Raw genomic sequence first — 13,202 nt, 5'->3', positions numbered from 1 at the left:
CATTGCTCATAGAGAGGTACTTTGATGGTGGGAAATGTGTAGGGGAGAACAGAGACCATGGAAGGAGAAGCATCTACCTCTGATGTCATCAAACCCAGTGTTTCACTCTCTGGGAGCTTGCTTTTAAACTGGTCTTTGCAGTATGGCTTGCAACTGGCATGGCCATTATACTATTGGGCACACAGTGGTGGGCATTGTGACCTTGTTCCCACTTATTTCTCAACAATCTTTGAAAATAGCATGGAGCGATGTTGAAGCTGGTGGCCACCAGCCATAAGAGTCCCATTCAAGCTAAAATATCTGAGAGGTGTGAGAAAGGAAGATATTTTTCTTATTAATTGCCCTGAAGTAGGCCACAGGGAGCCATGAAGGGGAGCGTTGGGTGTAGTAGAGTATGAAGGAAAGAAAAGTTTATTCAAGGCATCCGTGGAGCCTATATTTGTCACAGAAATAACTAACATGCGTTTTATAATTGCTTTATCAAAACTTAGGACATATTAAAGTCCCAGTAACAACATAACTAAAAGTGTGGGGAATTAAATCCCGCCCACTGAAAGCTTCTACAGATGCATGCTGCCCACATAGAGAACTGTGCACAAGACTGAATTAGACTGCCTGCAGCTTCAGCAGACTTGGTGTTAAAATGCTGGGAGCTTTAGGTGAGATGCTATCTGAACCCTGTAAGTTTGAAAATATTGCACTAACACAGTGTCCCAAAAAGTCACTGTTTTACTAATACAATGGAAATCTTGCTCCAAAGCTGCAACTGAGTGGGCTGAAAAAGGAAAATCGTGTAGTGAAAAGATCAGAATATTTCGACCTATAGACCGGTAAGAGTTCAGAACCCAGGTCTGCTGAGTGGCTTTCGAAAAGGTGCTGAACTAGCACAGTGTCTGGTATCTAATAGGGGCCCAATAAATGTCTGGTGAATGAAAAAACTAATTGTTAACTTTAGAGAACCTATCTGTAAAATGAGGATAAAAATTACATCTACCCTACCTGACCGTAATGAGCATTAAAGATAAGCTATCTGGCCCCAAAAGTACATACCAGTAAATTGTAACTGTTCTGATTTTCCTTTACCCTCCTAGCAACTGTCTCCTTGTGATACATCCTTCCACCACTACATCCTTTGGGATAGCCAGGCCAGCAGCATTACCTCATTGTTTGGATTCTTTCATCTTTTCTTGAGGAATTTTAGGATAGAAGAGCACATATAGCAGATTTGAACCCTTATGCATCGGGCTTTATTGGAGACTGCCTGATCTCATTGGTATATTTTTCAGTGTTTCCTGTGTTCATATGTAAACTGACTATATCCAGGTATCTGAGAAATTAAGTGTTGGCCAGGCGCCGTGGCTCACGCCTGTAATCCCAGCACCTTGGGAGACCGAGGCGGGTGGATCACTTGAGGTCAGGAGTTTGAGACCAGCCAGGTCAACATGGTGAAACCCAGTTTCTACTAAAAATACAAAAATTAGCTGGGCATGGTGGCAGGCACCTGTAGTCTCAGCTACTCGGGAGGCTGAGACAGGAGAATCACTTGAACCTGGGAGGTGAAGGTTGCAGTGAGCTGAGATCATGCCTCTGCACTCTAGCCTGGGCAACAGAGTGAGGCTCCATCTCAAAAAAAAAAAAAAAAAAGAAAGAAAGAAAGAAAAAAGAAAAAGAAATTAATTATGAATTAATATACCTGGTATACAATAAGTCAATGCTATGTGTCTCTTTACAGTTCACAAATTTCTCCAAAATACCATTTCACTTGATGTTGCTATTGGATCTTCAGAAGGTAAGAAATAACTGGGGTAAAGGGAATTTTAGAGAACCCAGACATCTGGCTGGGAATTCAGATGCGATGTGATCTGACTGTACTATCTGTCACCCTTTGGAGCCTCGGGGTTGATTCAGTGAATCTGACCAGTCAGGAGCATGCTTTCTCTCTCCAACTCCATCTTTCCAAAAGCTGGGAGCTTAGGCAGAGAAAAGGTCAGAAGTTCAGTTCAATTTAAGGCAGGGAACTTATAAAAAAACCTACTGTGAACCAAGATCTGCAGATACAGGGGTACATAAGATGAGGCCCCAGCCTCCAAGAACCTCACTTCTCAGTGGGTGGAAGAGAGACATGAGCAATTCCTTTCATTGTAATGCTGTAAATGTTAGGACGTAGGGGTTTATTCTCAAGGAGAATCGCTTGAACCTAGGAGTCCTTTGGGAGCCTGGAGAATCGCTTGAACCTGGGAGTCCTTTGGGAGCCTGGAGAATCGCTTGAACCTGGGAGTCCTTTGGGAGCCTGGAGAATCGCTTGAACCTGGGAGTCCTTTGGGAGCCTGGAGAATCGCTTGAACCTGGGAGTCCTTTGGGAGCCTGGAGAATCGCTTGAACCTGGGAGTCCTTTGGGAGCCTGGAGAATCGCTTGAACCTGGGAGTCCTTTGGGAGCCTGGAGAATCGCTTGAACCTGGGAGTCCTTTGGGAGCCTGGAGAATCGCTTGAACCTGGGAGTCCTTTGGGAGCCTGGAGAATCGCTTGAACCTGGGAGTCCTTTGGGAGCCTGGAGAATCGCTTGAACCTGGGAGTCCTTTGGGAGCCTGGAGAATCGCTTGAACCTGGGAGTCCTTTGGGAGCCTGGAGAATCGCTTGAACCTGGGAGTCCTTTGGGAGCCTGGAGAATCGCTTGAACCTGGGAGTCCTTTGGGAGCCTGGAGAATCGCTTGAACCTGGGAGTCCTTTGGGAGCCTGGAGAATCGCTTGAACCTGGGAGTCCTTTGGGAGCCTGGAGAATCGCTTGAACCTGGGAGTCCTTTGGGAGCCTGGAGAATCGCTTGAACCTGGGAGTCCTTTGGGAGCCTGGAGAATCGCTTGAACCTGGGAGTCCTTTGGGAGCCTGGAGAATCGCTTGAACCTGGGAGTCCTTTGGGAGCCTGGAGAATCGCTTGAACCTGGGAGTCCTTTGGGAGCCTGGAGAATCGCTTGAACCTGGGAGTCCTTTGGGAGCCTGGAGAATCGCTTGAACCTGGGAGTCCTTTGGCAGCCTGGAGAAGAGCATTCAGCCCAGCCCTAGCAGAGAAGAGACACCAGGGAGGGGAGCTCAAACAAAATTTAGTTTGAGGAGTCCACCGATGGAAAGACACATTCCTTCTTGGCGTGTCTTGGGAGTAGGAGCAGCTCACATGGGCAGGGAATGTGCACGTTGTATAAACGCAGAAAGGGGAAGCCAGGTATGGGTGTGCCTGGCTTAGGAGAGGAGTGCTCTGTGTGTCTCTCTCTTTGCCTCCCACTGACTCTCTCACTGTTAGCTCCTAACTCATCTCCAGGCTCCAATCTCACCTCACCTCAAACCAGCACAGACACTGCCTCATTACTGTGCAGTCTTTGAAAGTGACATTTGGCGGTGTCTCTTGCCTACTGAGACTATCTCAGTGGCTATCTATTGTCCACAGAACGAAGTTCATGCCCAATCACTACTGTCTGTGACCTGGCCCTCGTCCTCTCTTCCGGCTTCACCTCCACCCTCTTGTCCTTTTACCATATGGTCCAGTCTTTGCAACATGGAACCAGCCTCTCACTGCTTGGCCTTTGTACAAGCTGTCCCACCTGCTCTCATGTGCGCGCTCTGCTCTCTTCCATCTCTCTACCTGCACCCTATTGAAGACTGATCACAGGCCATGCCTCTTGGAGGAAGCCTTTGATGACAGTGCTCCCCAGCCTTGTCTCCAACACTCCCTCTGTCTCAGTTTTCCATCTGGTTTAGACACTCTTCTCTGCACCCACATATTGATGACATATTTTGATCCTCCGTTTTTTTTTCTAGTGCCTCCATCAAGAATGTACGATTCCTAAGTAACAGGGTTTTTTGCCTTTGTTGTATTCATAGCACCAGGGGTACTGCAGTGACCAGTGGGGCTGTATATCCTTGGCTTGTCCCCCACATCCACTTTTCACCCCTCTCCTATCTCTGTACCTTGGGAGGCCAGACTTCAAGCTCCCTTCTAGTTAGCTTCTGGTCGTGTAGGTCTTTAGGAGGCCCCAGCTGGGTACTGAGAGGTAAGAAAACAATAAGGTCTGGAAATGAGCCAAGTAGCTGGGAATTGGTTGTGTCCCTTTAAGGCCGTGGCTCTTTTGAGGAGGCCTGCTCCATACAGCTTTCCTTTCTGGGTTTCAGAAGTCTTCTGACTGTTACCCCTTCAGGTCTAGGGGTGGCAGTGGCTCCCCACTGTGACTAAGCCCCACAGTTGTGCACTACACCTTGTTCATTTCCGTACCCCATCCTATGCAATAGCCCCTTTATTAAACCCCATGCAAATCACTTTGTTCAATTGTACCATTTGTTTTTTGATATACAAGCACACAGAAGTAATGTAACAAGAAGGAAGGAAGGAAGGAAAGGAGAGAAAAGAATAGTATGTCTAAGTAAGGTATTTCCTGAGCTGGGCTGGCTACACATTTTGATCCAACTGTGTGTAATTGGAACTTTCATTATTCTTTTACCCCCCGTGATACAGTTTTTATATTTGCTGTATTTTATTTTTATTTTAAATTTACAGTGAGATGCACAGATATTAAGTATTCAGTTAGACGAGTTTTGAAAAATGTATTTACTTGTATAACCAACAGCCCAGCTAACATATAAAATATTTCTATCACCCAGAAATTGCCCTCTTTTAAAAACATCCTGACGCTCATAGGGGATCTGATCTCTGTCGCCATAGTTTAGTTGGCCTATTCTTGAATTGGATACAAATGGAATCGTATAGTCCTTGTGCGAGGCTTCTATACAGCTGTTAAAAACAGTGTTGTTAATAGCATTGTAAAACATACCTGGAGAAACAGCTTCAGTTCTGCGAAGGCTCTCCCGAGCAAAGACCCAGGCTGAGAAGCCCAGAAGCCGAAGAGACTCGGCAGGATGCAACTGGGAAAACAGAGGCACGTGATGCATTGCTAGCAAGGAAGAGTCTGTGGAGGCATGGGGGTGGGGTGGAGGGAGCAGGTTGCAGGTTGCCCCAGAAGCCTTGACAAGGCCAGGCCTTCAGCAAGAGCATGGCATTGACTTGAACTTTTAGTATTCTTTACCATCTCTGATAGTGTGATTTGCCAAAAACTTCCCTGAGAGGATGTCGTAAGCTGTGACTTCCTAGAATGAGGGCCAGAGTCTCCTCTGGAAGGCCATAACCTTAGGAAAGAATTTCACAGCCTGTGGCCTGAGAGCAAATATAATTCTTGTGCCACAATGGAGCAGTGCCTATGGAAAGAAGGGCCCGCAAGGGGACTTCTGAGGAGAGCCAAAGAGCTGGACCTGAAGAGTGAAGGGGAAAAGAAAGTTCATGAAATAGAAGAAAGGATCCGTGGTGCTGAAAGACTCCAGTGCTAACTGAAGCTAGTAGAGAATTAACCGCAGACCAAAATAAATTAACGTAAAATGGTCACCATTGCCTCCACCCAACTTTTCTCAAGGTGAACGTTTCTCCTGTGGCCAAGTATGAAGAATTTGATTTGCAACTCCCAAATCTCTAAAGCTATGAAACCCCAGAGTCTCCCAGCTCAGATGCAGGTGGGTCTCCCTCTCAGGTGACTGTCCTGGAGATTGTTACAGGGTCTGAGACCTCAGGCAACAGGAGAAAGCTGTGGTAAGCCTCATCATTCTCTTCACCACCAAGGCTGCAGCAACCACTTCAACACCATTTGCTTCCATTTCCAAAGCCTACTGTTAATGAGTTTGCAACTCAACACCCTCCTCCCAAAAAAATCTTATTCATGATTTTGACACATAAGAAGGCAATTGATACTGTGAAATATGAATGTCAGAGCATATTGGCACATTTTCTTCACCACAACCTAATGATTTCTTATTATTTACTTCAAATCACCATTCCCACATTTATTACAAAGGTGAATTTTTAACACAAAACTGTGATTTTTTTCCAGACTACATGCCCTTTGAACCTTAAGCCTTTCAGCTTGAACATGCCTGAAATACATGCACAGACAATATAAAAAGGCCCACAGCCCAGGATCCAAGTGGCATTTGGAATTCCAGCCCACTGAGAATCCACCTACTTCCCTTGACTAGAAAGCAGCTGAAGGAAACTCACTCTGAACAGTAATTGCATATTTTGTAAAAGCTATCAAAAGTTACACACAGATGCATTTTACAAAGACCTGGAGGGGTGTTCACACTTCTTGGCAGGTGTGTGAGCCTGTGGCTCTAACAAACCAGGCCCAAGAGCCACAAAGGCGGCTCAGGTGATCTTGAACATGTCTCTATTAGATGCTTTTAAACATTCCCTCCACATCGGTATGGCTTGGCAGCAAGCTGCAAATGTGTTTCTGTCACTGGAGCCCTTCAAGCGCTGCTATCTTCCCATAACCCATAATGAATCCCACAGTCAAACATTGCATGGTGTGCAATCTTCTGAACACCTGCACTCTCCAAATCCTGCCTTTGACTTATGTGATAGTGTTTGTCACTTCATTGGCACTGCATTATACAAACCAGGTGTAATTGCGACCTAGAAAGGTTCAACAGTGAAACCAAAAAAAAGAATAAAAGTAGAGGAACCTCGGCTTCATATGGAGCATCAAGAACCGCCTCAGTCTCGGAGTGTTTGGAGGACTCCAGTTAACAGTGGAGGAAAACCAGGCTTGCGTCTGAATATTACTTTAGCTGGAAAACACTATTTCATTACATTAATGTCTGCACTAATTATTATAATAACCCTGGGTTTACACCAGTAACAAATCAATTGTAATGAGCTGAAGAAAAGAATCTAGGTGGAATTCTTCCCTATAAATATGCTCCTGTCAGTGCAGTCAAAACACAGTGCCAGCACACTGCCTGTGTCGGTGAATAACACATTTGAAAACTGGTATGTCCTTTTAATCTCTTAATTGGTTGTGTATGTGGGAAATCCTTATGAAAAGCGAAGTCTCCGTCCACCTGGATTTTTGAAGGATAGCTATACTTACAGCTGTCACGAGTTGTCAGTATTCTGTAAAGTGTCTGAGTCTGATTAGGTATAGAGGTGCGGGATTTGAGTGTCACAGAAGAGGCCTGAATTGGAATCTTGGAATACAAACAAATTAGGATTTTGTAGTGCCTCATAGAGTGTGATCATACAGTTTCTTTGAATACATGTGGTTGGTAGTCTTCAAAGTTAATCAATCCCCACTTCTAAAATAGTTTCACAATTGATATGTTTGAGTACAGAGAAATCTTTTTTTATTCTAAAACAACTCTGCGAAGTTGTATAGGGTTGACTTTAAAAGTTGCGCGTGTGGATATTAATGTTTAGGCTCCTTTCACAGACATTACCCTATTGTATCCTCCTAACCCGGGAAGTAGATAGGACCGGTTTAAAAGGTTCTGAAAGGTTAAATGAGTTCCTGAAGGTCACAATGCTAATTAACAGTTGAGCAATTTCTAGAACCCAGATCTCTGTGCACCTTGTTTATGATAACACATTTTCTCCTAATAAGTTATTTGTTGGTCAGATCATTGATGGTACTATATGATGACCCACTGAGGGAAACCTAGGAAGAATGATTCTATATTTAGGTTGTTGGTATGAGTTGCTACTTATGTAAACACGTCTTTAGAGTCTCACAGAAATGAAGAGAATTGCCTTTGTTCAGCTAACAGAAAATAACTAGTGGACAATGTCATGGAAGAGAGAGAAATATCATTTAAGTTTGGGGACCACTTCATATAAGCATCTAACTGTGTGTGTGTGTGGATGCTTGTGCGTGCATGTGTGTGTGTGTACACATGAGTAAGAAAATGAAGGAGAAACCCGGTGTGGTGGCTCACACCTGTAATCCCAACACTTTGGGAGGCTGAGGATGGGTGGATTCCAGGAGTTCAGTCTGGGTAACGTGGTGAAACCCTGTCTTTATCAAAAAAAAAAAAAAAAAAAAGTAGCCAGGTGCGGTGGTGTGTGCCTGTAGTTCCAGCTACTCAGGAGGCTGAGGTGGGAGGATTGCTTGGGCTCAGGAGGTTGAGGCTGCCATGAGCCATGATCTCGCCACTGCACTCCAGCCTGGGCAACAGAGTGAAACTATGTCTCAAAAAAAAAAAAAAAGAAGAGAGAGAGAAAAAAAGAAGGTGGAGGAGAGAGAGTCTGAAGAAATTGCATAATAACACATTACAGCCCATAATATGATGTAGTGCTGTATGTTCCACAATACATTATGAAGCATCCAGACGCCATAGGTCAATCAAAGTCAGGATGGCTGAAATGTGTGTTAAAGTGTAGGAGATTAAAATATTATGCCTAACACTGTATAATGCATCATGGAAAAATCCTTGTAAGTATAAATTAGCTTTACTGTTGAGTATAAAATCTTCCTTTTGGTTATTTATGAAGCTTCATTTTGAAGATTGCCTTCACTGACTAACAAGCAAATCAGAACTTGTCATGTGCAAATCTTGTGAAGATTGCAAGGCCAGTATATAATTAGCCTCAAAAGAGTGTGACCAAATTGGGTAAAAAATAAAAACACTATGAAAAGGGAATAAGAAAACCAAAAGGAGGTCAGGGTGTGGTCAAACCATGGGAACCCTTTAACTTTACATTTTCCTGACATGGTGACGTTCAAAGTCTGTAAAAAAAGTGAAATTATGAAACAGATATTCCTATTCTGCTATTCAAAGAGCTGCTATTGTTCATAGATCAAAGAATCTGGTGATGAAGAGAAGTTTATACAGCTCTGAGTGTGAAAAATATTCAAACTGGGAACAACAAAAAGAGGGTTGGCAGGAGGAGAAAACAGGGATGAGGAGGAGGAAGGGCTGGAACAGTGACTTGCTCCATCCCAAGCACTCAATAAATATTTGTGGAAGAATGAGGAAGACTTTGGAGAGCTCTTTTTCTCTTAGGCTGTATCATCAAATATACCCTTCCTCAGTGACCTCTCTTCCCCCGCCCTAGCCCAATTTTCTTTCTACTCTAAAAATCAGAAGCAAGATTCCAATCCTATATTTTACCCTCTTGCTAATCATGTATGTAATGCCCTGAGGTCATTTTCGAATTTCCTGTAAGGCACACACCACCCTTTCTCATCACAGAGAGTCTTACTTGTGAGGTCAGATGGTTCTCAGAGATGACACGAAGGAGAAAATTCCCAACTAATTGTCATTGCTTAAACCCTCTTCCCTCACAGTCTCCAGAGATGGGACTCCGGGTTTCACAGGGACCATTACATCAGAAGGGTCTGTCAAGGCTTTAGTTAATGAACCTAGTTGAGATCATCCCCTGCAGGGTGGGGTGCATGCAGACCCTGGGTGTGAAGACTTCAAGGGGGAAAACCCAGGAAGTGGTCAGATGACTCAGAGGTGGTGCTTTGTTGAGTCAGACCTAGGCACTGGCACTATGATGTTTCAGTGTGCAATGGGAGACCCCAGCTCTCAAAAGAATTTCTTCATGCTCATTGTCCACAAGGTCCTCGTTAGATCCCAGGACCTCTTCCTTCTTGTTTTTGTCTTTTCATCATTTAACTGTGGAATTTGTGCCTTTAGAGTCACTGTTACATCCTGGCCAAGGTATCTACAGAAGTGAGCTGCTCTATGGAGGTGAAGTAATCCTCATATTACACTAATTACACTTATAAATGTGTAATTAGTTCAACAAATATTTATTGAACACCTAGACTGTGACGGGAGTTCTGCTGCTTATTAATTTGTATTGTGGCAATTTGCAACTCATATTCTCTTGAAAGTATTTTCAGTTATTATCATATGCCCTCTGTAATTCAGTTGTTGTCTGCTCTCTGAGAAACACCATTAAACAAATATCGTCATCTTGTCACTTGAGCCAAGTTAGTTTTAGTGTAACTCATACAGAGGAGAAGAGAGGCAACAGAGAAAAGCAAGTCCTTACTCATATAGCATATTGAGTATCTCCCAGAACTGTGTAGGCAATAAGGAAAAAACTGATAGGGGAGGGGTGGTGAGAATCAAATATCTGTGATATATCCACTCATCCAGATTATAAATTGCCAAAAAAAGACAGTGAATTTCCCCCAAATCTATATGGCTTCTCTGTGAGAATATAGACCTCTTTGTGGTCTTCATGTCCAGTAAATCCCTCTTGACATTAAAATGCTTCTTAAAAACTTCGACTTTAGTAAAAGTATTGTCTCAATGACAAAATACTAGCCCAGAAATCAGAAGGTCTAAATTCAATGAATTCCAGTAACTGTCCCTAAAAACAAATATTCTGGGAGTGATTTCTCACACTGTGTGGACAGAATAATAGCCCCCAGAGATGTCTACATCCACATCTCCAGAACCTGTGAAAATCTTATTTTATGTAGCAAACAAGACTTTGCAGATGGAATTAAGCTAAAGGCTTCCAGATGGGGAGAATAGTCTGGATTATCGGGGTGGGCCCAGTGTCATCACAAGGGTCCTTATTATAAGAGGGAGGCAAGATCTCTTGTCCCATCTCCCCATCAAAAGTAAGAATAAAGATGGGATAAAAGAATCTGGGGTTAGAACCATGTGCTTTGAAGATAGAGGAGGAGGCCCTGAGCCAAGACAAGCAGGAAGCCTCTAAAAGCTGGAAAAGTCAAGGAAATAGATTTTCCCTTGGAGCCTCCACAAGGAATAAACCCTGCTGATGGCTCTGTTTTGGCTTCATAAAACTCATTTCAGACTTCTGGCCTTCAGAATTGTAAGATAGTAAATGTATAATGCTTTAAGTCACTAAATTGTGATAATTTGTTATGGCAGCCATAGGCAATGTGTATTTGTTTGTGGCATAGAAATAACTCAAGCTGAATAATTGATGTCTTTTGATTCCATTCCTTCACCAAATATTTATATATTAACTACCACATAGTTGTTAACACTCTGGAAACTGGGGACATGAGAGTAAGCAAAATAAACATGGTTTCTGTCCAATTTAGGAGGCAGGACTTTGTTCATTTTACATATGAGGAAATTTATGAATTTATCTAATGTGAAAATTAAACCAGTTGTTTATATGGGAAAACAAAACAACTGGTTAACATTTTTTTTTTTACTTTCAGTAAGTTAGGTTGGTGTCCCACTGTGACTCATTGTATTTTTTATGTCATAATTGACTAGTATTACAACCATAGCTGTGGTCATTTGTTAGCCAAGTTCCAACTCTGCCTCTGCTCTCTTTAAAGCTTAGTGTCACAGAGATAAATTGGGAATATTCAAGGTCTTGTGATTTTTTAAATTGAATTCTCATGACCGTATGTCCAAAAAAAGATGGGTACGCCAAAGATGCCTCTACAGCTAATGATGAACCAAGTACAAATAAATCTTAAGCAGTCAAGGTTTTATTACAAACAAGTCTGAGAAAAACGCTCCTTAAATATGGTCCAAAAGGGAAGTATACTCATTCCCTTTGCACATGAAGGAAAAAAATATCACAATGGTTAGAAAGACTTCCTTTGCCCAACAAAGCTCATGAAGTTTAAGCTCCAGGGTCCTTCACTCGCATAGTTTCTTTCTACCCAAAACTCTGAGAGTGGGTCCAGAAATATGTGCCATGAGGTATTTTTTTTAAAAATAAGATACTAAGAATATATATTTTTGGTTTAGAAAGATATCTTGGCAGGGCATGGTGGCTCACACCTGTAATCCCAACACTTTGGGAGGCCAAGGCAGGAGGATCGCTGGAGGCGAGGAGTTTGAGACCAGCTTGAGCAATACGGCAAAATCCCGCTTCTGTCAAAAAAAAAAAAAAAAAAGAAATACAAAAACTAGCCGGGTGTGATGGTGAATGCCTGCAGTTCTAGCTACTTGGGAGACTGAAATGGTAGGATTGCTTGAGCCTGGAGTTTGCAGTGAGCAGAGATTGCACCACTGCACTCCAGCCCGGGCAACAGAGTCACATCTTGTCAAAAAAAAAAAAAAAGAAAAGAAAAGAAAAGAAAAAGAAAAAAGTAAGTTCTCCCTCTTTCCTCCAACTTTCTGTTCCACTTTTCCCCATTCCAATGATGTTGGTGTGGCCATGGATGTTTCTTGAATCTTCCAAGGGGAGGTTGGATGGAGGTGCACATTTTTTTGCTTCAGTGGGACATGTTGATGTGGTTTGAAGTCACATTCATGTGTAGTTGGGACATTGCTAGCCATTTCAGTATAGTGTTGAGTTTCAGTTCCTGCCCACTGTGCTGACTCTCCTGGTGTCGTGCCATGAGGTACAGGTCAGAGGTTCTATTGTGATAGGAACAGGTGCCATGAAACCCAGCACTGAAAGTATGTGGGCAAGAGAGAACAGCCCAGGTTTGAAATTGATGGAATCACAAGTTAATGTGAGAATAAATCTTCTGTAACATGTAAATGTATAAGTAAAGAATTGAGTTTTCCTTAATTCTTAGTCATAATAGAAGTTCTCTTCTGTCAGGAATATTCTTGATGTGGTTTGGCTGTGTCCCCACCCAAATCCCATCTTGAATTCCCATGAGTTGTAGGAGGAACCCGGGGGGAGGTAATTGAATCATGGGGGCAGGGCTTTTCTGTGCCATTCTCATGATAGTGAATAACTCTCACAAGATCTGATGGCTTTACAAAGTGGAGTTTCCCTGCCCAAGTTCTCTCTTTGCCTGCTGCCATCCATGTAAGATGTGACTTGCCCCTCCTTGTCTTCCACCATGATTGTGGGGCCTCCTCAGCCATGTGGAACTGTAAGTCCATTAAACCTCTTTTTCTTCCCAGTCTCAGGGATGCCTTTATCAGCAGCATGAAAACAGACTAATACAATACTTGATAATGTTGTGTATATAACACTTGATAATGTTGTGTATACAACTACAAATACACTACACATTTTTTCTTTTTTGAATATAAATTTTGTGAAATAGAAATTGTCAGAATTCTGGTGTTGATACAGCAAAAACACTACCCAAAGCAAGCATGTCTGTGTATAAAGTTGCCAATGTTTTGTACATTTCAACTATCAATTAAATAAAAATCAATCAACTATCCTAAGGAAAGGGCTGACTTTTTTATTGTTATAGAAAAAAGCATTCATAATTAAATAGGAAAAAAATCGAGGAAAAAAGTATTAACAAGGTTATACTCATTAAAAAATTATGATTCCTGTAGATTTTAGGATGTTTGTGTACTTGTTAGCTTTCTGACATTTGTCACTCAATGTGATTTCATGTCTCATTCTAAATAAATAAATACATCTAATTTTGTATTTATATATTTCTTAAAGTTATTCCTCCCAAA

General features: G+C 42.5%; 1 long non-coding RNA gene across 2 annotated transcripts in view; it reads right to left on the bottom strand.

Annotated features, from left to right (window-relative positions):
* The window catches only part of LOC105492125 (uncharacterized), a 126,136-nt gene extending 116,854 nt beyond the window's left edge, over positions 1 to 9,282 (bottom strand). For both annotated transcript variants that reach the window (XR_011608590.1, XR_011608589.1), the window contains exons 1-2: positions 9,070 to 9,282; positions 4,817 to 4,907 (exon numbers count right to left, since the gene is read on the bottom strand). This is a non-coding gene — a long non-coding RNA (uncharacterized lncRNA). The remainder of the gene's footprint in view (positions 1 to 4,816; positions 4,908 to 9,069) is intronic.
* Positions 9,283 to 13,202: the final 3,920 nt, after the last annotated feature.

This window comes from Macaca nemestrina, chromosome 10 (assembly GCF_043159975.1).
Source record: "Macaca nemestrina isolate mMacNem1 chromosome 10, mMacNem.hap1, whole genome shotgun sequence".
NCBI classification, from domain to species: domain Eukaryota; kingdom Metazoa; phylum Chordata; class Mammalia; order Primates; family Cercopithecidae; genus Macaca; species Macaca nemestrina.
Note: the sequence above shows the minus strand (reverse complement) of the source record. Positions and strands in the feature narration are given on the sequence as shown.